The sequence below is a fragment of the Syngnathus typhle genome, linkage group LG21 (genome assembly GCF_033458585.1).
Source record: "Syngnathus typhle isolate RoL2023-S1 ecotype Sweden linkage group LG21, RoL_Styp_1.0, whole genome shotgun sequence".
Classification (NCBI taxonomy): Eukaryota; Metazoa; Chordata; class Actinopteri; order Syngnathiformes; family Syngnathidae; genus Syngnathus; species Syngnathus typhle.
In genome coordinates this window covers 857,501-882,202 of record NC_083758.1, presented here as the reverse complement: position 1 = coordinate 882,202, position 24,702 = coordinate 857,501, and the positions used below count along the sequence as shown (strand labels likewise).

The following is a 24,702-nucleotide window of genomic DNA, read 5'->3' as shown; positions in this document are numbered from 1 at the left end:
TTCTCTCTGATGTATTTGTAGTTCTGTACACACTTTGGTGATTCTGTCATATCTGGGTTTTATAAACCAATGTTATTTTTAAAGCTCGCTCTGCCTCGCCTCTCTTTTTTTCTTGTTGAAACATACTTAATTGAACAATGTACTGGGTGGGGCTCATTGGATTTTTCATTCTATAAAAGTAGAAAAATGACTCATCCGGTTTTTGTTTTAAAATAAATACACAAAAGACAGCTTGATATTCTTGTTTGTTGTCTGGAACGAGTACGAAAAATTCTAAAGCGTATATGCCGTTACACCGCTAGATGGCGAATGACTAATTCGTTTTGTTGGTCATTAAAAGCTATTCCCATCAGGAGCTCAGTTCTATTGGGTCAACGTGAACCACGTGATTCTAAACCTTCGTGAACACACGAAAATCTGCAACCATTTGATCGATGCACAGGTTGAAAACAGCTCAGTGACGCATTATCATTCCAGACTGTTAATAGTTGTTGTTTGGGTGGTCGGTACGTGGCATTAGTATGAGTCGATATATTCCAACCGTAACTTGAATTGGTAGTCTCTTTATTTAAGTAGTTTCCTCAGACCCAACTTATGTTATCGCTTCTCGGCCTTTTGGCTAAGATCAAGTGTAGTATCTGTTCTTATCAGTTTAATATCTGATACGTCCCCTGTCTGGGGACCATTTATTAAATTGATTTTTGGAACATGGAGATGGAATAGGGGCTTGCTCCGTCCACTCCACGCATCGACCTGGTATTGCAGTACCTCTAGGAACGGTGCACCCCCCCCCTCTACCTGTGAAAGCAGTAGTTGTAGCTTCCTTAGAAAACCCAGCTTGCTCAGTTAGCTTAACTGTCACCGGATAAAGTCATGTCTTGATGAATGTGATTAAAGTTCATGACGGCTCGACTTGCGCGGCAGCAAGAATTTACGTAACCGTTCTAAAATATGATTAAAATGTCTTTCATTGCTTGAGATTTTCCTATCATTGTTCCAGGATTTTTAGTACAATTCTTGTTCTCAAAATGTTAAGAAAATGTCATTTTCAAAACTCGTTCAGAAAAAGAAATGTATATATCTTTCTGCGGTAATGTTGGAGATTTTCAATAAATACAAATTCATACCGTTTTAGGGTTCTCAGGTGAAAAGAGGCAATGCATCATGGGCATGTTTTGACTTCATTTATTATGGTTTATTATGGTTGCTGGCATCACCACTAGATGGCGACTCTAAGAAAAAGGAGGTGAACAAAGGCCTGGAGGCAGTAGAAAAAGAAGCAAAGCATGACGGTAATGTTTTTGAATCTATTTTGTAGTTAATTTAAAATGTTTTGGTTTTGAAATGACTAAAGGTGTACTATGTTAACAGTTCTACGAATGCTGTCTCATCCACTGAATATGTGTGCTCACAGTTTTATACCAAATTAGCCTCCGACTGTAGATGGTGTGCGCGGTGAAGACTTCGGCCCCGGCGACCTGTACAACTCATACTTACCTGGCAGGGGAGATACCATGATCAAGAAGGTGGTTCACCCAGGTTGAGACTCAGCCATTGCACTCCGGTTGTGCTGACCCCTGCGAAATCCCCAAATGTTGGAATCTCGACTGCATAATTTCTGGTAGTGGGGGACTGCGTTCGCGCTCTCCCCTGATTCTCTTGTACAATTCAAAATCTATGCAAAGGCTTCCTCACACGAAGTCAAAAGTCACCACATACTGGGCGATTAGTGCACTAACTGTGCATCTACTTGCGGAACTTCATTGAACAAATTAGAAATTGTAAAATGAAATGTAATTACTATGTTTCCGACCTGTTATTGATACGAACGTATCTTTACGTAAAAATAATAGACCTTGATGTAACTTTCATATAACCTGCTTTCTGGAATAGCCCCACGGATCATTTCCCGTTCTCCATTTACCTACACTATAAAGAAAAACTAATGGCCAAAAGGTACGTGGACCCAGACATACAACTGATTTTATTTGCAGTACTCACACTAAAAAATAAATAGTCCCCCAATCGATAGGCGACCCTGTCATAAGAAGTACCAACGTCATCGTGTACCCACAATCCTTTGCGCCGACATTGTTTACGACGACGAACACCAAATACTTGTTTGAACTATACGTCTTGTTTGGGCGTTAGGTCATACTAAATATAGCAAATACATCAAGGTCTATTATTTTTATTAAAAAAATAAAAATGGGTTGTTACAACATGAGTGCGACACCGCCTGCTAATTTGGTGAGGCCAGCAATGGGGTGGCCCGTTTCGACAACCATTGTACAGTTCACTCTTGTTTCTCTTCAGATCGTATAAATCTTTCGCCTTTTACTAAAGATTTCCGTGGGGAGGAACAACAAGAGTCTATCTCAATTTTTTGATGCTCCGCGAAAGCGGAGCTTCCTCTCTCTGTCTAAAAATATTTAAAGATCAACTGCTTCTTATAAATGACTGTTTTACTTTGCAATATGAGTTGGTGTCAACTATTAGCAAACAGCATAACATTTTCTTTAAACCTTTAATTCAAACACATTCGGTATAATAACACCGTCAAATACAATCCAGCAAATACAAAATTAAAACATCAATGTCGGCATAACGTGTGTCAGCTGCCATAGCAGCAACGCTGTCTCTTACTCGTGAATCTTCGCGAACGAACCTGAAAATGGCGGTGTACCTAATAGAGTGTCCGAACGGGTGTGGCACTTTTCACTTCCTGGAACAATGATAGGAAAATCTCAAGCAAAGAAAGACATAACGATATTTTAGAACGGTTACGTAAATTGGTATACTTTAATGTTTCTTTATTTCGAGAAATACATTAAGAACTGCGTTTGGGGTAATTCTTAAGAAAGACAGACCGTTCTGCAGGAGCTAAAACTTTTCACGCAGGTGCACTTAACGAGGGAATCACACAGACACTCCATTAGGTACACCGCCATTTTCAAGCGGACCTAATAACAGGCCACTTTATTTTGTATTTGCTGGATTGTAGTTGACGGTATTATACCGTGTTGGAATAAAAGGTTTGAAGAAAATCTGTTATGCCGACTGGGGGACACCAGCTCACATAGCAATGTAACACATACTTATTGTCATGAGTCGTAAATTATTCTCAGAGAGAGGAAGCTCCGCTTCCGCAGAGCATCAAAAAATTGATATAGACTCTTGTTGCTCCACCCCACGGAAATCTTTAGTAAAAGGCGAAAGATTTATACGATCTGAAGAGAAACAAGAGTGAACTATCACATGGATGTCGAAACGGGCGACCCCATTGCTGGCCTCACCAAATTAGCAGGCGATGTCGCACTCATGTTGTAACAACCCCTTTTTATTTTTTTAATAAAAATAATAGACCTTGATATATTTGCTATATTTAGGATGACCTAACGCCCAAACAAGACGTATAGTTCAAACAAGCATTTGGTGTTTAGAAACCGCTGTCGGCAGAGGCGCCAAGGAGGAGCTACGATGGTGATGGTGGTGGGCCGGAAAGTAGCCTTGACTGCGGGAACACATGGACAAAGATGATGAGAAGTAAAATAGGAAAATCCCTCAGGAGCGGGAAGTCATTGTAGAGAAAAATGACTCCTGGAAGACAACAAAAGCCCACAACAGGAGATGGTTACGACTCAGAATCTTTGAGATGTTCTCCTTGTAATCCTGACTAATTGGTCGCTACATGAAAAGTGCACCGAGACAGAACGATGCAGATGTTGCCATGGCAACCGACTCTGTAATCTTCGGCAATCCACTGTCAATCAAACCAATGAGCATCGAGAAGCATGTGTGAGAGTCCATGCGTGCCTGTAAAAATTCCCTCAGGTTCTGGTTCGCCAGGTCATACAAACTGGGAAACTCGAGCCAGCAAGCGATGACGTGAAAAAGTAGAGCAAAGCACTTCTTGGAACTTTAGGAATGATTGATTTAGCTTGATTGACACTGTTGGCTGCAAAAGAACTAAGATGGAAGTGGGTGGAGTGCATACCTCCCCCAAGGCTTAACGGTGTGAAGCATCACTATGGAAGCAGGCCGCTTCCTTGTTATTTATGTAGAAAAGCAATATAGCTATCTATACATTTATAGACATAAGCATGCATCAACAAACTGACAAAACGTTTGATATGAAATAATAAGTGTTGCTGGATAAAAAAAGAGAATAACAACCCTGTCTCCTACAAACGAGACGCAAAAAGCATACGACAATGAAAAGGGGGCCCGGTACGATGCCTAGCGGGAGCTTTGAACTGCTGCCCTCGGACACGCCCTACCACAAATGAATGAAAAGGAAGCTGATGATCGTGACGGTTTTCCTCTTCAACGCAAAGCCCGCATCAGTGCGCCGTAGGGGTGTAACGATACATCGATACACATCGATTAATCGATATTATGCTCTACGATTTATTGGCATCGATGCTAAAGGTAAACATCGATTTATATCGCCGTGTTTGACCTCGGACATTAGACGCGACTTTATTTTGAAATCCAGTTCATTGTTGCTTGCTTCCTCTTCCGGGAGCAGGGAGCAGTGCGCGGCGTTGTTATGTTGTGAGCAGAGCAGGCACGTGAAAGGGGAGTTGACAACTAGTACGCGGCTCCTGGGCTGGTGCTATGGCTAGTGTCCAAAAAGCCGAGGACATTTGCTCCCCTTTAGGCTTCAAGTCATTCGTTTGGAAGCACTTTGGATTCCAAAGAAAAGATGGCTCAACGGACAAGACACGTGCAGTTTGTAAATCCTGCCATGCGGTGATCAAATATTCAGGGAGCACAAATCTCGCCGCACATTTAAAGAAAAAACACGACATCAAAGTTAAGTGTTAAAGTAAGCAATTTGTATACTACAATACTCTTGTAATTTCCTAAATAAAGAGTTTGCAGTACCTTGTTGATTTTGCGTATGAATTGTTATAAATCAGAATATTGTTCTATATTTTTTATTAAAAATATATATATATCGATCGTAGAGCACTATATCGCGATATATCGTGATTGAATCGCAGCAGGCTTTAAGATATCGGCAAATATCGTATCGAAGTTCTTTATATCGATATTATATCGTATCGTGACAAAACCCGCGATTTACACCCCTAGTGCGCCGTGTTCGGCACTCAGTCCGCTAAATCACGCCGAGGGAAGGAATGGGAGGGAGTCGGAGAGAGGTGATGGGAGGAGGGGGAGGAGGTCCACGTCTAGTGCACGACACGCCAACATGACGACAAAGTCCACGCGCCATCCACCTTCGACTCGCTCTGCTCTAGTGTTGGCTCGTGAGTGAACAATTCGTTCAAAAGAACGAGTTTCTTCAGTGAACGAGAGTGAGCGCCTTTTGCTCGTGTGCTGCCCCATATAACCATCCCAAAAGCTTAGGGATAGGGTTAGAGCTAGAGCTAGGGCTGGAGCTAGGGTTAGAGCTAGAGTTAGGGATAGAGCTAGGGTTAGAGCTAGGGTTAGAGCTAGGGTTAGGGATAGAGCTAGGGTTAGAGCTAGATCTAGAACTAGGGTTAGAGCTATAGTTAGGGTTAGAGCTAGGGTTAGAGCTGGAGCTAGGGTTAGATCTAGATCTAGAACTAGGGTTAGAGCTAGGCGTGTAGCTAGGGTTAGGGTTAGAGCTAGGGTTAGAGCTGGAGCTAGGGTTAGAGCTAGAGCTAGGGTTAGAGCTAGAGCTAGGGTTAGACCTAGGGTTAGCTAACCCTAGCTCTAACCCTAACCCTAGCTATAGCTCTAACCCTAGCTCTAACCCTAGTTCTAGATCAAGCTCTAACCCTAGCTCTAACCCTAACCCTAGCTCTAACCCTAGCTCCAACTGTAACCCTAGCTCCAACACAAACCTTAACCCTAGCCCTAACCCGAGCTCTAACCCTAGCTATAGCTCTAACCCTAGCTCCAACCGTAACCCTAGCTCCAACCCAAACCTTAACCCTAGCTCTAACCCTAGTTCTAGATCTAGCCTAACCCTAACCCTCTAACCCTATTGCTAACCCTAGCCATAGCTAGGGTTAGGGTTAGAGCTAACCCTAGCTCTAACCCTAACCCTAGCTATAGCTCTCACCCTAGCTCTAACCCTAGCTCCAACTGTAACCCTAGCTCCAACACAAACCTTAACCCTAGCCCTAACCCCAGCTCTAACCCTAGCTATAGCTCTAACCCTAGCTCTAACCCTAACCATAGCTCTACGACTAGCTCTAACCCTAGTTCTAGGTCTAGCTCTAACCCTAGCTCTAGCTCTAACCCTAGCTCTATCCCTAACCCTAGCTCTAACCCTAACCTTAGCTATAGCTCTAACCCTAGTTCTAGATCTAGCTCTAACCCTAGCTCTAACCCTAGCTCTAACCCTAGCTCCAACCGTAACCCTAGCTCCAGCTCTAACCCTAGCTCTAACCCTAACCCTAGCTATAGCTCTAACCCTAGTTCTAGATCTAGCTCTAACCCTAGCTCTAACCCTAGCTCCAACCGTAACCCTAGCTCCAACCCAAACCTTAACCCTAGCCCTAACCCTAGCTCTAACCCTAGCTATAGCTCTAACCCTAACCCTAGCTCTAACCCTAGCTCTAGCTCTAACCCTAGCTCCAGCTCTAACCCTAGCTCTAACCCTAGTATACGCCTAGCTCTAACCCTAGCTCTAACCCTAGCTCTAACCCTAGCTCCAACCGTAACCCTAGCTCCAACCCAAACCTTAACCCTAGCCCTAAACCTAGCTCTAACCCTAGCTATAGCTCTAACCCTGGCTCTAACCCTAACCCTTGCTCTACGCCTAGCTCTACACCTAGGGTTAGCTCTAGCTCTAACCCTAGCTCTAACCCTAGCTCTAACCCTAGCTCTATCCCTAACCCTAGCTCTAACCCTAGCTCTAGCTCTAACCCTAGCTCCAGCTCTAACCCTAGCTCTAACCCTAGCTATACGCCTAGCTCTAACCCCAGTTCTAGATCTAGCTCTAACCCTAGCTCCAGTTCTAACCCTAGCTCTAACCCTAGCTCTAACCCTAGCTCTAACCCTAGCTCTAACCCTAGCTCTAACCCTAGCTATAGCGCTAACCCTTGTTCTAGATCTAGCTCTAACCCTAGCTCTAACCCTAGCTCTACACCTAGGGTTAGCTCTAGCTCTAACCCTAGCTCTAACCCTAGCTCTAACCCTAGCTCTAACCCTAGCTCTAACCCTAACCCTAGCTATACGCCTAGCTCTAACCCTAGTTCTAGATCTAGCTCTAACCCTAGCTCTACGCCTAGCTCTACACCTAGGGTTAGCTCTAGCTCTAACCCTAGCTCTAACCCTAGCTCTATCCCTAACCCTAGCTCTAACCCTAGCTCTAACCCTAGCTCTAACCCTAACCCTAGCTATACGCCTAGCTCTAACCCTAGTTCTAGATCTAGCTCTAACCCTAGCTCTAAGCCTAGCTCCAGCTCTAACCCTAGCTCTAACCCTAGATCTAGTTCTAACCCTTGCTCTATCCCTAGCTCTAACCCTAGCTCCAACCGTAACCCTAGCTCCAACCCAAACCTTAACCCTAGCCCTAACCCTAGCTATAGCTCTAACCCTAGCTCTAACCCTAGCTCTAACCCTAGCTCTACACCTAGGGTTAGCTCTAACCCTAGCTCCAACCGTAACCCTAGCTCCACCCCAAACCTTAACCCTAGCTCTAACCCTAGCTCTAGCTCTAACCCTAGCTCTACGCCTAGCTCTAACCCTAGTTCTAGATCTAGCTCTAACCCTAGCTCTAACCCTAGCTCTAACCCTAGCTCTAGCTCTAACCCTAGCTCTAACCCTAGCTCTAACCCTAGCTATAGCTCTAACCCTAGCTCTAACCCTAGCTCCAACCGTAACCCTAGCTAACCCTAGCTCTACGCCTAGCTCTAACCCTAGTTCTAGATCTAATCCTAGCTCTAGCTCTAACCCTAGCTAGGGCTTAGAGCTAACCCTAGCTCCAACCGTAACCCTAGCTCCAACCCAAACCTTAACTCTAGCCCTAACCCTAGAGCTCTACGCCTAGCTCTAACCCTAGCTCTATCCCTAGCTCTAACCCTAGCTCTACGCCTAGGTCCAACCGTAACCCTAGCTCCAACCCAAACCTTAACCGTAACACTAGCTCCAACCCAAGCTCTAACCCTAGCTCTAATTATTCATTTATTTATTTTTACCTCGTGTAGTGTACCTATTGAAGTGTCCATGAGTTGTGTACCTAATCACAGGCCACTTTATTAGGGATAAATATCATGGTCAAAGCTTCACGGAAAGTGAAAAGTGCCACACCCGCGTTCAAAATTGAGCACTTTGACCTCAGCCAAGCACAAATCAAATTCCGTTTGGGTCTTTAAATCATTTATTATATTAAAATATTTCTTCACGGATAAATTATAAAATTTGTAAGTGTTACAAATAAAAGATTACGTTTGAGGTACCACTGTAGTTACAGAACAGTTGACGCATACAAACACAGTGACAAGAATGTTATTTATGCGATAGAAAAAGCTGGCCACTGACAAAAAAAAAAGGGGGGGGGGGTTAACAAGCATCAATCAGTGCCAAGATGCCATGTGTTTGTGCAGGGCTGCCACGGCGATAAGGATGAAGTGCAGGCAAGATCGAAAGGGAGACATCAACGGCAGTAAATTAGATGAATTTCTTTTTTTTTTAAACGGAGCTAGACACCTGCAGGGTATTGGGTAATTTCAAATATAAAATATGACACATTTATAATTTCACCAAATGCAGGAAAATCCCCTATCTTAGTTCCCATGTTTACCACAAACGCAATTGTCCAACGTAACGATTGCACAGCGGCTCAACATGCCTCGGATAACAATAGAACTTACTCCCGAAAGAAGAAAGGTGGTCCATGTGACTTTTTCTTTAAGAATTGTACTTGATGAATCAGTAAACGAAACAAAAAGGGCTACAAGAGACGTTACGGTGCTCGCCCTTTCTGGACTCGGCACGTCGCCCTCAGTCCAAACTAATCGAGCAAAGATCGGAAGAGTTGGGGGGGGGGGGGAGGGATTTGCGGTTTTCAGTTAGATGGTAGTGATGTGCGTCAGTCTTTTTGGCGGGGCTTACAAAGACCAACTCAGTGGCCTAGTGGTAGAGTGTCCGCCCTGAGACTGGGAGGTTGTGGGTTCAAACCTCAAGCCTAAGACCTTAAAATCGGAACTCATCTCCTACTCTGCTTGGCACTCAGCAGAAGGGTTGGAGATGGGGCCTCCAACCATTATATAACAATTATTTTTATTTTGACAGCTTGATCAGGGGAGAGCGCGAACGCAGTCCCCCACTACCAGAAATTATGCAGTCGAGATTCCCACATTTGGGGAATTCGCAGGGGTCAGCACAACCGGAGTGCAATGGCTGAGCCTCACCCTGGGTGAACCACCTTTTTGATCATGGTATCTCCCCTGCCAGGTAAGTATGAGTTGTACATGGTCGCCGGGCCTATATCTTTACCGCACACACCATATTCAGTCACGGTCTTATTTGGTACAAACGTGTGAGCACACTCAGTGGATAGCACTCGTAGAACTGTTTACAAGGTACATTTAGTCATTACTGTAATCAGACATTATAAATTAAGTTTAGAATAGAAACAATAATCTGCAAAATAGTTCCCAGCATGCATTGCTTCTTTTCTCTTTGCTGCTGCCATCTAGTGGTGCAAGGGCATTACTGTATTGATCAACTACCAGCGTAGAAACGCTACATTTGCGAATCATTACTCATATAAACACCATGCATTGTAAAAGTGAATTATTTTCATTCAGATCTTTTTCAAATGAGATTTTTTTTCTCAAAGTATGATTTAGTATCCAATTAAAATCTCAGACTTTTCCACTGAGAATGTATAGTTCTACACAAACGTATTTTAAATATTGCATGGATATTTTAGATGTAATCAATAACAAGAAAAACAAGTTAACGGAAAGTGTTTATATAAGGAGATCATCAAAAAATTGTATCTCCTGAATTATGAAAAGTCCCATCCGCCTAATTGCTGACACTTGAATACACGTAATATTAAACTTCGGAACTTTTTTTATTTACATTTAGAGGGGGGTGCACCGTTCCTGGAGGTACTGAAATACCAGGTCGATGCGTGGAGTGGACGGAGCAAACCCCTATTCCATCCCCCTGTTCCAAAAATCAATTTAATATAGGGAACATATCAGATATTAAACTGATAAGAACAGATACTACATTTGATCTAAGCCAAAAGGCCGAGAAGCGATAACTAAAGTCGGGTCTGAGGAAACTACTTAAATAAAGACACTACCAATTCAAGTTACGGTTTGAATATATCGACTCATACTAATGCTTCTTTTCCGGCGCACCACGCGATTCCTGTTTCTTTTTTTGGTCAGGCGCGATCTAGCGGTGTAACGGCATATACGCTTTAACAAAACAGGTTTAGAAAGGCCAATCCAGGAAAATCCACATTTGCAAGAGTAAATACAGGATCATACAGTAAAGTGCAAAGGAAAAAACTATATATATATATATATATATATATATATATATATATATATAACTATATATAAAATATATCTTTAAAATATTACTTTCTTCCTTACTAAGTGGGACTTCACCCCACCCTCTAAAACAACCCCTCGAAGTGACCTGCAGGAGGGGAAATTAATGACTAAGAATCAAAAAGTTGCCCTGGTGTGGCACGGAAGTATAACCAGCATTTAAAAGATGGTTAATTCGTCTTCTTAGCACAGTATAATGTGTCGATGTTGAACTTGTAAAAAATTAAGCCATGCAACTTATAGTTACGAGATATAAGTACTTCAAAAGACATGACAGGTTGCTGCCATTGTTACTTGAATTCATTAACACGATTAAAATCACGTCGGGAGAAACATGGGCACATTACAAATAGCTTAAGTATTGTTTTTAACCAACTGTAAAGCACTACTCTGATCATGTTCCCTCCCTCAATACTCCACAAGGAAGTAAAGAACGTTCATCAAAGGTGAAGGACATATGATAAGTCATTATCCTACGCCAGCTTCACGCTCAGGAAGGAACATCAATTCTCGTCATCGTAGTTCATCAAGACATGACTGCTTTATCCTGTGAAAGTTAAACAAACGGAGCAAGATGGGCTCCTAATTAACTATTGCTGTTTTGACCGGTAGAGGGGGGTGCACCGTTCCTGGAGGTACTGCAATACCAGGTCGATGCGTGGAGTGGACGGAGCAAGCTCCTATTCCATCTCCCTGTTCCAAAAATCAATTTAATATATGGTCCCCGGATAGGGGACGTATCAGATATTAAACTGATAAGAACAGATACTACACTTGATCTTAGCCAAAAGGCCGAGAAGCGATAACCAACGTTGCGTCTGAGGAAACTACTTACATAAAGAGACTACCAATTCAAGTTACGGTTTGAATATATCGACTCATACTAATGCCACGTACCACGACCACCCAAACAACAACTATTAACAGTCAGCGTCACTGAGCTGTTTTCAACCTGTGCATCGATCAAATGGTTGCAGATTTTCGCGTGTTCACGAAGGTTTAGAGTCACGTGGTTCACGTTGACCCAATAGAATAACGATGAACTGAGCTCCTGATGGGAATAGCTTTTAATGACTAACAAAACGAATTAGTCATTCGCCAAAAACAATCCGGTTTTTGGATACATTTCGGGACCGAAAGCACAATAGCTGTTTGATGAACATTTTGACGAAAAAAAAAACACAGCAAATAAACACGCGGCCCACTTCGCCAAACTACTTCTTATTTCCTGCTGTGGCAAATTACATTAACCCTCGAACGCCACCATCGCAATGGCGGTGAATTGCATTCCAATAGTAAATCTATGAACGTCTATTGTTTGTATTAGAAGGAATGGTTGCTGCAATTTCAGACAAGCAATGGGGTGGCCCGTTTTTACCCGACTCCGTAGTTCACTCTTGTTTCTCTTCAGATCGTACAAATCTTTCGCCTTTTACTAAAGATTTCCGTGGGGAGGAACAACAAGGGTTAGAGCTATAGCTAGGGTTAGAGCTAGGCGTGTAGCTAGGGTTAGGGTTAGAGCTAGGGTTAGAGCTGGAGCTAGGGTTAGAGCTAGAGCTAGGGTTAGAGCTAGAGCTAGGGTTAGAGCTAGGGTTAGGGATAGAGCTAGGGTTAGAGCTAGGGTTAGAGCTAGGGTTAGAGCTAGAGCTAACCCTAGGTGTAGAGCTAGGCGTAGAGCTAGGGTTAGAGCCAGGGTTAGAGCTATAGCTAGGGTTAGAGCTAGGGTTAGGGCTAGGGTTAAGGTTTGGATTGGAGCTAGGGTTACGGTTGGAGCTAGGGTCAGAGCTAGGGTTAGAGCTAGATCTAGAACTAGGGTTAGAGCTATAGCTAGGGTTAGAGCTAGGGTTAGAGCTAGAGCTCTAAACCTAGCTCCAACCCAAACCTTAACCCTAGCCCTAACCCTAGCTCTAACCCTAGCTATAGCTCTAACCCTGGCTCTAACCCTAACCCTTGCTCTACGCCTAGCTCTACACCTAGGGTTAGCTCTAGCTCTAACCCTAGCTCTAACCCTAGCTCTAACCCTAGCTCTATCCCTAACCCTAGCTCTAACCCTAGCTCTAGCTCTAACCCTAGCTCCAGCTCTAACCCTAGCTCTAACCCTAGCTATACGCCTAGCTCTAACCCCAGTTCTAGATCTAGCTCTAACCCTAGCTCCAGTTCTAACCCTAGCTCTAACCCTAGCTCTAACCCTAGCTATAGCGCTAACCCTTGTTCTAGATCTAGCTCTAACCCTAGCTCTAACCCTAGCCCCAGCTCTAACCCTAGCTCTAACCCTAACCCTAGCTATACGCCTAGCTCTAACCCTAGTTCTAGATCTAGCTCTAACCCTAGCTCTACGCCTAGCTCTACACCTAGGGTTAGCTCTAGCTCTAACCCTAGCTCTAACCCTAGCTCTATCCCTAACCCTAGCTCTAACCCTAGCTCTAACCCTAGCTCTAACCCTAACCCTAGCTATACGCCTAGCTCTAACCCTAGTTCTAGATCTAGCTCTAACCCTAGCTCTAAGCCTAGCTCCAGCTCTAGCCCTAGCTCTAACCCTAGATCTAGTTCTAACCCTTGCTCTATCCCTAGCTCTAACCCTAGCTCCAACCGTAACCCTAGCTCCAACCCAAACCTTAACCCTAGCCCTAACCCTAGCTATAGCTCTAACCCTAGCTCTAACCCTAGCTCTATCCCTAACCCTATCTCTAACCCTAGCTCTAGCTCTAACCCTAGCTCTAACCCTAGCTCTAACCCTAGCTATAGCTCTAACCCTAGTTCTAGCTCTAACCCTAGCTCTAACCCTAGCTCCAACCGTAACCCTAGCTCCAACCCAAACCTTAACCCTAGCCCTAACCCTAGCTATAGCTCTAACCCTAGCTCTAACCCTAGCTCTACGCCTAGCTCTAACCCTAGTTCTAGATCTAATCCTAGCTCTAGCTCTAACCCTAGCTAGGGCTTAGAGCTAACCCTAGCTCCAACCGTAACCCTAGCTCCAACCCAAACCTTAACTCTAGCCCTAACCCTAGCTATAGCTCTACGCCTAGCTCTAACCCTAGCTGATAGAGCTAGGGTTAGAGCTAGGGTTATAAGCTAACCCTAGCTCTAACCCTAGCTCTACGCCTAGGTCCAACCGTAACCCTAGCTCCAACCCAAACCTTAACCGTAACACTAGCTCCAACCCAAGCTCTAACCCTAGCTCTAATTATTCATTTATTTATTTTTACCTCGTGTAGTGTACCTATTGAAGTGTCCATGAGTTGTGTACCTAATCACAGGCCACTTTATTAGGGATAAAGCTTAAGTGAAAGAGAAAAGTGCCACCCGCCCTCACCTCCTAATATGCTGTTTGATCTGTGACGTCATTCGGACACTCCATTAGGTACACTGCCATTTTCAGGTGTACCTAATCACAGGCCACTTCATTAGGGAAATATCATGGTCAAAGCTTCACGGAAAGTGAAAAGTGCCACACCCGCGTTCAAAATTGAGCACTTTGACCTCAGCCAAGCACAAATCAAATTCCGTTTGGGTCTTTAAATCATTTATTATATTAAAATATTTCTTCACGGATAAATTATAAAATTTGTAAGTGTTACAAATAAAAGATTACGTTTGAGGTACCACTGTAGTTACAGAACAGTTGACGCATACAAACACAGTGACAAGAATGTTATTTATGCGATAGAAAAAGCTGGCCACTGACAAAAAAAAAAGGGGGGGGGGGGTTAACTCCAGCTCAAGCATCAATCTGGAGTGCCAAGATGCCATGTGTTTGTGCAGGGCTGCCACGGCGATAAGGATGAAGTGCAGGCAAGATCGAAAGGGAGACATCAACGGCAGTAAATTAGATGAATTTCTTTTTTTTTTAAACGGAGCTAGACACCTGCAGGGTATTGGGTAATTTCAAATATAAAATATGACACATTTATAATTTCACCAAATGCAGGAAAATCCCCTATCTTAGTTCCCGTGTAAATATTTTACCACAAACGCAATTGTCCAACGTAACGATTGCACAGCGGCTCAACATGCCTCGGATAACAATAGAACTTACTCCCGAAAGAAGAAAGGTGGTCCATGTGACTTTTTCTTTAAGAATTGTACTTGATGAATCAGTAAACGAAACAAAAAGGGCTACAAGAGACGTTACGGTGCTCGCCCTTTCTGGACTCGGCACGTCGCCCTCAGTCCAAACTAATCGAGCAAAGATCGGAAGAGTTGGGGGGGGGGGAGGGATTTGCGGTTTTCAGTTAGATGGTAGTGATGTGCGTCAGTCTTTTTGGCGGGGCTTACAAAGACCAACTCAGTGGCCTAGTGGTAGAGTGTCCGCCCTGAGACTGGGAGGTTGTGGGTTCAAACCTCGGCCGGGTCAAGCCTAAGACCTTAAAATCGGAACTCATCTCCTACTCTGCTTGGCACTCAGCAGAAGGGTTGGAGATGGGGCCTCCAGCCATTATATAACAATTATTTTTATTTTGACAGCTTGATCAGGGGAGAGCGCGAACGCAGTCCCCCACTACCAGAAATTATGCAGTCGAGATTCCCACATTTGGGGAATTCGCAGGGGTCAGCACAACCGGAGTGCAATGGCTGAGCCTCACCCTGGGTGAACCACCTTTTTGATCATGGTATCTCCCCTGCCAGGTAAGTATGAGTTGTACATGGTCGCCGGGCCGATATCTTTACCGCACACACCATATTCAGTCACGGTCTTATTTGGTACAAACGTGTGAGCACACTCAGTGGATAGCACTCGTAGAACTGTTTACAAGGTACATTTAGTCATTACTGTAATCAGACATTATAAATTAAGTTTAGAATAGAAACAATAATCTGCAAAATAGTTCCCAGCATGCATTGCTTCTTTTCTCTTTGCTGCTGCCATCTAGTGGTGCAAGGGCATTACTGTATTGATCAACTACCAGCGTAGAAACGCTACATTTGCGAATAATTACTCATATAAACACCATGCATTGTAAAAGTGAATTATTTTCATTCAGATCTTTTTCAAATGAGATTTTTTTTTCTCAGAGTATGATTTAGTATCCAATTAAAATCTCAGACTTTTCCACTGAGAATGTATAGTTCTACACAAACGTATTTTAAATATTGCATGGACATTTTAGATGTAATCAATAACAAGAAAAACAAGTTAACGGAAAGTGTTTATATAAGGAGATCATCAAAAAATTGTATCTCCTGAATTATGAAAAGTCCCATCCGCCTAATTGCTGACACTTGAATACACGTAATATTAAACTTCGGAACTTTTTTTATTTACATTTAGAGGGGGGTGCACCGTTCCTGGAGGTACTGCAATACCAGGTCGATGCGTGGAGTGGACGGAGCAAGCCCCTATTCCATCCCCCTGCTCCAAAAATCAATTTAATATATGGTCCCCGGATAGGGAACATATCAGATATTAAACTGATAAGAACAGATACTACATTTGATCTAAGCCAAAAGGCCGAGAAGCGATAACTAAAGTCGGGTCTGAGGAAACTACTTAAATAAAGAGACTACCAATTCAAGTTACGGTTTGAATATATCGACTCATACTAATGCTTCTTTTCCGGCGCACCACGCGATTCCTGTTTCTTTTTTTGGTCAGGCGCGATCTAGCGGTGTAACGGCATATACGCTTTAACAAAACAGGTTTAGAAAGGCCAATCCAGGAAAATCCACATTTGCAAGAGTAAATACAGGATCATACAGTAAAGTGCAAAGGAAAAAACTATATATATATATATATATATATAACTATATATAAAATATATCTAAAATATTACTTTCTTCCTTACTAAGTGGGACTTCACCCCACCCTCTAAAACAACCCCTCGAAGTGACCTGCAGGAGGGGAAATTAATGACTAAGAATCAAAAAGTTGCCCTGGTGTGGCACGGAAGTATAACCAGCATTTAAAAGATGGTTAATTCGTCTTCTTAGCACAGTATAATGTGTCGATGTTGAACTTGTAAAAAATTAAGCCATGCAACTTATAGTTACGAGATATAAGTACTTCAAAAGACATGACAGGTTGCTGCCATTGTTACTTGAATTCATTAACACGATTAAAATCACGTCGGGAGAAACATGGGCACATTACAAATAGCTTAAGTATTGTTTTTAACCAACTGTAAAGCACTACTCTGATCATGTTCCCTCCCTCAATACTCCACAAGGAAGTAAAGAACGTTCATCAAAGGTGAAGGACATATGATAAATCATTATCCTACGCCAGCTTCACGCTCAGGAAGGAACATCAATTCCCGTCATCGTAGTTCATCAAGACATGACTGCTTTATCCTGTGAAAGTTAAACAAACGGAGCAAGATGGGCTCCTAAGTAAACTATTGCTGTTTTGACCGGTAGAGGGGGGTGCACCGTTCCTGGAGGTACTGCAATACCAGGTCGATGCGTGGAGTGGACGGAGCAAGCTCCTATGCCATCTCCCTGTTCCAAAAATCAATTTAATATATGGTCCCCGGATAGGGGACGTATCAGATATTAAACTGATAAGAACAGATACTACACTTGATCTTAGCCAAAAGGCCGAGAAGCGATAACCAACGTTGGGTCTGAGGAAACTACTTACATAAAGAGACTACCAATTCAAGTTACGGTTTGAATATATCGACTCATACTAATGCCACGTACCACGACCACCCAAACAACAACTATTAACAGTCAGCGTCACTGAGCTGTTTTCAACCTGTGCATCGATCAAATGGTTGCAGATTTTCGCGTGTTCACGAAGGTTTAGAGTCACGTGGTTCACGTTGACCCAATAGAATAACGATGAACTGAGCTCCTGATGGGAATAGCTTTTAATGACCAACAAAACGAATTAGTCATTCGCCAAAAACAATCCGGTTTTTGGATACATTTCGGGACCGAAAGCACAAGCTGTTTGATGAACATTTTGACGAAAAAAAAAACACAGCAAATAAACACGCGGCCCACTTCGCCAAACTACTTCTTATTTCCTGCTGTGGCAAATTACATTAACCCTCGAACGCCACCATCGCAATGGAGGTGAATTGCATTCCAATAGTAAATCTATGAACGTCTATTGTTTGTATTAGAAGGAATGGTTGCTGCAATTTCAGACCAGCAATGGGGTGGCCCGTTTTTACCCGACTCCGTAGTTCACTCTTGTTTCTCTTCAGATCGTACAAATCTTTCGCCTTTTACTAAAGATTTCCGTGGGGAGGAACAACAAGAGTTTATCTCAATTTATTTTTTGATGCTCTGCGAAAGCAGAGCTTCCTATTAATGTTAAAGAAAACTACAATCATTCAATTCAGCAGATCTACCTTACTACAGTTACATTTCATTAGTATACTTAAATGTTTCTTTATTTCGAGAAGTACATTAAGAACTGCATTTGGGGTAATTCTTAAGAAAGACAGACCTGTCAATTATGCTTTGAGGAGTGGAAATAACTGTTTTGGAAATACGGAAATATGAAGAGACATCCAGCCGAGAAAAGCTATTGGTTCTAAGATCATTCTTTAACAGTAAATAATAAAACTTAACATTTCTTGTCACAGAGCTTCGTCGCAATTGCACAATACTACTTGATGGACAGCAGCGTCGCATTTTGATTTGACATCTTTCAATAGATTACTCTGATCATGTTCCCTCCCTCAATACTCCACAAGGAAGTTAAGAACGTTCATCAAAAGTGAAGGACATATGATAAATCATTATCCTACGCCAGCTTCACGCTCAGGAGGGAACATCAATTCTCGTCATCGTAGTTAGCGAGATCGTCACTTTAGAACAGCATTTCTCAAGTTAATAACTATAGAAAAGATCCCTGAAAGTAAAGTCTTAACTCAAACATGGGCCGTGGCGGGAAGTCATCTGCGAGGGTACCATTTCTACCCAGAGGGCAACCTACTTTTGTATTACTTTTGTCCAAATGCACTACACCACGACAAGTAAAAAGACAAATTAGAGAAAAATTCAAGACTGGTTAAGACGACTTAAAATAGTTTAGATGTAGATAAATTTACCACTTTTCTAGTCCCAGCATGCTTTGCGAGATCTGTTTTGCTTTTATTTGTTTTTAAAAACAATTTGCGTATTTTAGAAAGAAAAAAAAAACGCTTTAATGAAATAAAATAACAATGACACGATTATCATGCGTTCGTGTTTACCAGCGGTTGAATTTTGTTTATACGTGAAAGAAGCAACACCGCGGTACGTCTGTTATAAAGTTCCGGCAAAACGTCAGAAAGGAGAAAGATTCCGCATCAGTCAAGTACATATATTATAAGTGTAATTCCAATCAAAGACGTTTACCACCCAAAACTAAAATATACAAAATTAAACAACTCAGCAATGCCTAAAAGAAACCTAATATGACTTTCAATGTAAAATTGGAGACACAATTTAACTTCCCTCATGGCAGTTCGTGCGCTGGGCTTGACTTGCAGTTAGCTTCTCTGCCACTTAGGGGCAGCCTTTTGAATTTACGACCAGTTGTTACCTAATTAGCGTTGTAATTGTTTAATACTGCTTTAGTATAAATGGGCAAAACTATTGCAGCGACGCTTTCTTACGCACAAGCAATAACAAGCGCAACACGATGAATGAACAGGAAGAAAGTAGAATAGAAACAGTACACACACAAAGTAATTGTGTAATTAGCAGCGCAGTTAACATTAATGCCCGAAGTACAAACCTCGCTTGCTCATGAGGTACTTTTTGTTGCATGCAAGTTATTCGCGAATAACTTACCAGTTTACTGCACACGGAACAATGTAACACATTAACTCCTCATCTCTCCAAATTAAAAAGTTAGTTGAGAAAATCTTGGTAAAGTCCACTATCCTTGAGTAAAATCGGTTACATAAGTGTCCATTGCGCATGCGCCAAACAAATTGCGACCTGTTATATCATTTAATTAATAATTTAATTAACGGACTAATTAACCTGGCAGAAAAACTGAAACAATGAAACGTACTTTTTATATTCAATAATTCAATTATATTTATATTATGCATGTAAGGCGTAAGTAATAGTTCTTCTCTTGAACGACTCCAGAATTAGGACATCTACCTAGCCATCTATTTTCTCTAAGGCTCGTCCTCAATCAAATGACTCATTACAAAATTAGAGGACATTTTCTATCCATCTATTTTCTATACGACTTGTCCTCAATCCTCATAGGGTTCACGGGTGAGCTGCAACTAACCTCAATAAGCTGTGGATGAGAGTTCATCCTGAACTGGTCGCAGAAAACATGTAGACAAAAAAACAAAAACATTCGTACACACCATCGGCCACAAATGGCGAAAAATCAGCCTCTCCACCTGGAGCTCGCGCCAACTCAGGCGAAAAATTTCTAAGTGCCAACGGCTCTTGCGCCGTAAAGTGTCCGCTCCGCGCTGGTTCCGCGGTCGGCCGCAAATAGCGAAAAATCAGCCTCTCGCCCTTCAGGTACCAGGGGTTGGGGTACCAGGGGCAGGTGCAGTACCAGCTTTGGTCTGTTGGTGCGCCAGAGTACGATGAGTTGGTCCCCCTAGTCACTGTACTCATTACCTTTACCCCCAAATCGCAAAATTTAGTCAGAACGAGTGTGGGGAACACAAAAATTTGCCCCGAGAACCAGGCGGCTGGTGTCTCTAGCGATGTGTTCACCCCCAAAAAGTGTTCACCTGCTCGGACAGTGAACCTAGGAGCTACCGCTAAGCACTCTGGAAGTGCAAGAGCGAAAATTTTTCTAAGTACAAAAACTCTCGAAAATTTTCAAAGTGTCACAGTGCTCGAAAATTTTCAAAGTGCTACATGGAATAGTGGAGGACCGGCCGCCTCCTTAAACACAGGCCGGCGGAACGACGGGGAGGACCGGCCGCCTCCTTAAACACAGGCCGGTGGAACGTTTGGCAGAATGTCGTGGAGGACCGGCCGCCTCCTTAAACACAGGCCGGTGGGAACGACTGGCAGAATTGCGTGACGGCCGCCTGCTCCCGGCGTCCGCACGTGAACGAACACCCCCCTCCCGGGGACGGCCGTCTGCTCCCGGCCGCCGTCCTTCACCCCCCTCACCTTCCGGACCCCCGTCTGCTCCCGGCGGGCCTCCGAGTACCCCCCGCCCCCTTCTCCCGAACTGACCGACAGGCAATGAGACCCGCCTTGGTAGGGCCCCCACCGGCCCCGGCTCGCGCCGGCGTTGGGTGGACGGTTCCTCCCCACTTGCGGGTCGCTCTCCGTGGAGGACCGGTCGCCTCACTAAACATAGGCCGGGCGAAAATCTGCGAATGTTATACATCCAAGGAAGGAGGAACCGGCCGCCTCCTTAAACACAGGCCGGGCGAAAATCTGCGAATGTTATCCATCCAAGGAGGGGGAAGACCGGCCGCCTCACTAAACATAGGCCGGGCGAAAATCTGCGAATGTTATACATCCAAGGAGGGAGGACCGGCCGCCTCCTTAAACCACCGGCCGGGCGAAAATCTGCGAATGTTATGCATCCAAGGACGGAGGAACCGGCCGCCTCCTTAAACACAGGCCGGGCGAAAATCTGCGAATGTTATCCATCCAAGGACGGAGGACCGGCCGCCTCCTTAAACACAGGCCGGTGGGAACGGTTGGCAGAATTGCGTGACGGCCGCCTGCTCCCGGCGTCCGCACGTGAACGAACACCCCCCTCCCGGGGACGGCCGTCTGCTCCCGGCCGCCGTCCTTCACCCCCCTCAGCTTCCGGACCCCCCGCTGCTCCCGGCGGGCCTCCGAGTACCCTCCCCTTCTCCCGAACTGACCGACTGGCACTCATGACCCGCCTTGGTAGGGCCCCCACCGGCCCCGGCTCGCGCCGGCGTTGGGTGGACGGTTCCTCCCCACTTGCGGGTCGCACTCTAGCGCCTCGGCCGCCGCGAGAGCGTGCGCTACGCGCCGCCCCCGCAGGCCTTGGCGCGACCGTACGGCAGCGAGACCGAGACGCCCCGAATCACCCACCTCGAGGAAATCAACGGAGGCCGAGCGCGCGATCCGATTGCGGCACGCCGCGTGGGCGTCCGCCGGCCGCGCCGGTCTACCGCGAAGGCTGTTTCTCAAACCCTTGCCTAACCAGACGGCACCACGGGATGTGCTGTCCACACTCTGCTCGACTATCCGAATAGCCTTTCCCGACTACCGCGTTGCGGGAGGCGTCTTCCGTGCCGCCGGTGGCGTATGACCTTCCGCGAGAGGCGTGCGGGCTCGGGGGGGCCGCAACGACCGAGTCTGACTCGGACGGGGCGCAGCTTCCCTCCCGGTCGCAGCAATAAGCGCCGAACGCAGCGTCGGTCACCAGCCACCCCGGCGGGTTCGTCGGGAGCGCCGGTACCGTTCCGTAGCTAGTTGCCAGCTGGCCACAGCGGGCCGCACCGACCGAGTCTGACTCGGACGGGGCGCAGCTTCCCGTCTGGGTGACAGCGGCGCTGAGAACGGAGGGGCGGCCGGAACCCCTTCGACCCCCCGGCTCCCACCAGTGTCGATCCAACTCCGCATCCTGGCCGCAGCGCGAGACCGGCGGGCCGCAACGACCGAGTCTGACTCGGACGGGGCGCAGCTTCCCGCTTGGGCCTCGGCGCGCGTGCCTCGCGCGGGCAAGTCGCCGGCACAGCGCCGCGCCCCCGACCCCCCAGCTTTACGGAAACGAAGCGAGCCTCAGCGGGCCGCAACGACCGAGTCTGACTCGGACGGGGCGCAGCTTCCCGCCTGGGTCATCGCACGTTCCCCCAGCTCTCGGGCCTGGGAGGCCGACGCCTTTCCCCCGGACCACCGCCGTGCCCGCACGGTTCATCCTCGGCCCCCGCTGGCCAAGCCCGACCGACGTGCCACCCCCGTTGCCGAGTTCGCTCTTCCCGAGCTTCGTCCCCAACCCTCACGCGAACCGTCCGTCCCCCGAACCGACCAACGGGAGCCGCTTGCCAAGCGTTGGAGCCTCAGCGTCCTACGGGTCTGAACTGGCCAGTACGCGCGCGGCAGATAGCGACACCGCGGCGGCAGCGGCGGCAGCCAAAGGGCGGGCCAGCTCACACGGATCAGCTTACGGAGCGCGGCCCGGCTCCTCTCGTCAAGGCCTCAGCGAGCGGCTTGAAGGTTCCGTTGCCGGCCGGAGGCCCCGTCCACACCCGCTAGGCTCGCGAAGACCGTTTACCCCAGCAAGCCCCTGCTGACGCGGGTGGCGTCCGGAAAATGTCGCAGAAACCGCTCGGCCGAGCGACCCCTTCTGACCCCCACCCCTACCTGGTTGATCCTGCCAGTAGCATATGCTTGTCTCAAAGATTAAGCCATGCAAGTCTAAGTGCACACGGCCCGTACAGCGAAACTGCGAATGGCTCATTAAATCAGTTATGGTTCCTTTGATCGCTCCATAGTTACTTGGATAACTGTGGCAATTCTAGAGCTAATACATGCAAACGAGCGCCGACCTCCGGGGACGCGCGCATTTATCAGACCCAAAACCCACGCGGTGCCCGGGCGCGCGGGCCAAGGGGTCGCGGCGCACCCGCGCCGCGGCCCTCCGCGCGTCCGGCCCGGCCTCCCTTGGTGACCCTAGATAACTTGGAAACGGTCAAGCCGTTTTATGGACTAAAGGGCTTCGAGGTGGGACTGACCGCGGATAACGAACCATTCTACCACCCGATCCTGGGGCCGGAAGTTGTATCTAACTTGGCTAAGATGGGGAATTGCTCTGCACCGGGCCCAGACGGGATCAGGAAGCAGGCTCTTCTTGACTGGGACCCGGACGGTACGCAACTGGCGAGGCTGTTTACGACATGGATGGTGCGTGGAGTCGTTCCCCAAGTCTTCAAGGAGTGCAAGACCCGGTTGCTACCCAAATCGGCTGACCCTACTGAGCTGGGTACTGTGTCAGGCTGGAGGCCTGTGACTATCGGGTCAGTCGTGCTGAGGTTGTTTGGGCGGATAATGGTGATGAGGCTAGCGCGAGCCTGTCCTGTTAGCCCCCGGCAGCGTGGTTTCATCGCTGATTTTGCGAAGGCTTTCGACTCGGTTTCTCATGACCATGTCCTGTGTGTATTGGGAAGCTTGGGCGTAGACAAACGTGTAATCGAGGTGATCCGTCACTCGTATGTGGGCTGCTCGACCAGAGTGGGTTGCGGAGGCGCCTATTCCGAGCCCATTTCCATGAAGGTTGGAGTTAAGCAAGGCGACCCAATGTCCCCACTGCTATTCAATCTCGCTATGGATCCTCTCATCCATAGCCTCAAACGCGAAGGAAGTCACCTGGTCTGGGGCGACCGCCGAATCGCCACGCTGGCCTTTGCGGATGATCTAGTCCTGCTGAGTGGCTCGGAGGAAGGAATGAAGAAGAATCTGGTGATCCTGGAGGTCTTTTGCCAGCTTACGGGGCTGGCTGTCCAGCCTAGTAAGTGCCACGGTATCTGGATGGGTCCAAACGAAGGAGGCTGCGTAGCTTGGAGGCTGTGTGGGAAGCCGATACACATGGTGACTCCGGGTGAGTCAGTTCGATATCTGGGGGCCACTATAGTGCCGTGGCGGGGAATTGTCTCTGAGGGTCTGGACGAGCAGGTGAGTATGGGGCTGCAGAGAATTACGGCGTCGGCGTTAAAGCCTTTGCAGAAGGTACTGGTGTGCAACACATTCTTACTCCCGAGAGTCACCTTCAGGGCAGTTGTCGGTAAGGTTTCAGCGACCAGATTGAGGTGGCTTGACGGGAAGGTGCGGATGGCTGTGAATAGGTGGCTGCGTCTCGACCCGTCCACAGCGGGGGGCTTCATCTATTCGCGGACTCGCGACAGCGGGTTGGGCATCGTTAAGTTGTCCGTTACTGTTCCCAGAATACAGGTCAGGCGCACCTGGAAACTCTGTTGGTCTTCGGATGTGTGGTTGAGATCTCTAGCTATTGAGGCGGTGCAAAAACCTGCCTGGTTGAAGTTGTGGGTTGCGGCAGGCGGAGATCCGGGCGGTGTGCCGACGATAGGCACAGGGGGCGCCGTCCCGGCTGCTGTTGCGAGCGCGCTAGTCCTCCCTGACTGGCGGCGTGTGGAAAATCTGGCCTGGGGCGCATTGCGGGTCCAGGGTGTGGGAGTGGACCTGTTCCGTAACGATGCGATCAGTAACACGTGGCTCGCGGATCCTCAGGCTGTGATGTTTCGTCAGAGACACTATCTGGTCGCACTCGCACTGAGAGCGGGTGTATACCCTACCCGGGAGTTTC

The 24,702-nt window shown here is 46.4% G+C and overlaps 14 non-coding genes and 1 pseudogene across 14 annotated transcripts; 5 read left to right on the top strand and 10 right to left on the bottom strand.

Moving 5' to 3' along the window:
* The first annotated feature begins 599 nt into the window (after positions 1-599).
* Positions 600-790, top strand: LOC133145793 (U2 spliceosomal RNA). Its single transcript, XR_009711042.1, has one exon. It is a non-coding gene; the product is annotated as a U2 spliceosomal RNA (small nuclear RNA).
* Positions 791-1,489: 699 nt separating this feature from the next.
* LOC133145731 (U1 spliceosomal RNA) lies at positions 1,490-1,653 on the top strand. The gene has a single exon (XR_009710982.1). It is a non-coding gene; the product is annotated as a U1 spliceosomal RNA (small nuclear RNA).
* A 643-nt stretch (positions 1,654-2,296) lies between these two features.
* Positions 2,297-2,410, top strand: LOC133145948 (U5 spliceosomal RNA). Its single transcript, XR_009711190.1, has one exon. It is a non-coding gene; the product is annotated as a U5 spliceosomal RNA (small nuclear RNA).
* Positions 2,411-3,136: 726 nt separating this feature from the next.
* On the bottom strand, positions 3,137-3,250 carry LOC133146008 (U5 spliceosomal RNA). The gene has a single exon (XR_009711249.1). It is a non-coding gene; the product is annotated as a U5 spliceosomal RNA (small nuclear RNA).
* Positions 3,251-9,243: 5,993 nt separating this feature from the next.
* LOC133145790 (U1 spliceosomal RNA) lies at positions 9,244-9,407 on the bottom strand. The gene has a single exon (XR_009711039.1). It is a non-coding gene; the product is annotated as a U1 spliceosomal RNA (small nuclear RNA).
* Positions 9,408-10,042: 635 nt separating this feature from the next.
* Positions 10,043-10,220, bottom strand: LOC133145851 (U2 spliceosomal RNA; annotated as a pseudogene).
* A 684-nt stretch (positions 10,221-10,904) lies between these two features.
* LOC133145946 (small nucleolar RNA U3) lies at positions 10,905-11,113 on the bottom strand. Its single transcript, XR_009711188.1, has one exon. It is a non-coding gene; the product is annotated as a small nucleolar RNA U3 (small nucleolar RNA).
* A 20-nt stretch (positions 11,114-11,133) lies between these two features.
* LOC133145737 (U2 spliceosomal RNA) lies at positions 11,134-11,324 on the bottom strand. The gene has a single exon (XR_009710987.1). It is a non-coding gene; the product is annotated as a U2 spliceosomal RNA (small nuclear RNA).
* Positions 11,325-11,911: 587 nt separating this feature from the next.
* On the top strand, positions 11,912-12,027 carry LOC133146017 (U5 spliceosomal RNA). Its single transcript, XR_009711257.1, has one exon. It is a non-coding gene; the product is annotated as a U5 spliceosomal RNA (small nuclear RNA).
* Positions 12,028-14,990: 2,963 nt separating this feature from the next.
* Positions 14,991-15,154, bottom strand: LOC133145779 (U1 spliceosomal RNA). Its single transcript, XR_009711028.1, has one exon. It is a non-coding gene; the product is annotated as a U1 spliceosomal RNA (small nuclear RNA).
* A 636-nt stretch (positions 15,155-15,790) lies between these two features.
* LOC133145797 (U2 spliceosomal RNA) lies at positions 15,791-15,981 on the bottom strand. The gene has a single exon (XR_009711047.1). It is a non-coding gene; the product is annotated as a U2 spliceosomal RNA (small nuclear RNA).
* A 664-nt stretch (positions 15,982-16,645) lies between these two features.
* Positions 16,646-16,857, bottom strand: LOC133145947 (small nucleolar RNA U3). The gene has a single exon (XR_009711189.1). It is a non-coding gene; the product is annotated as a small nucleolar RNA U3 (small nucleolar RNA).
* Positions 16,858-16,875: 18 nt separating this feature from the next.
* LOC133145740 (U2 spliceosomal RNA) lies at positions 16,876-17,066 on the bottom strand. The gene has a single exon (XR_009710990.1). It is a non-coding gene; the product is annotated as a U2 spliceosomal RNA (small nuclear RNA).
* Positions 17,067-17,651: 585 nt separating this feature from the next.
* Positions 17,652-17,769, top strand: LOC133146005 (U5 spliceosomal RNA). Its single transcript, XR_009711246.1, has one exon. It is a non-coding gene; the product is annotated as a U5 spliceosomal RNA (small nuclear RNA).
* A 358-nt stretch (positions 17,770-18,127) lies between these two features.
* LOC133145926 (small nucleolar RNA U3) lies at positions 18,128-18,340 on the bottom strand. The gene has a single exon (XR_009711171.1). It is a non-coding gene; the product is annotated as a small nucleolar RNA U3 (small nucleolar RNA).
* Between the last annotated feature and the right edge of the window lie 6,362 nt (positions 18,341-24,702).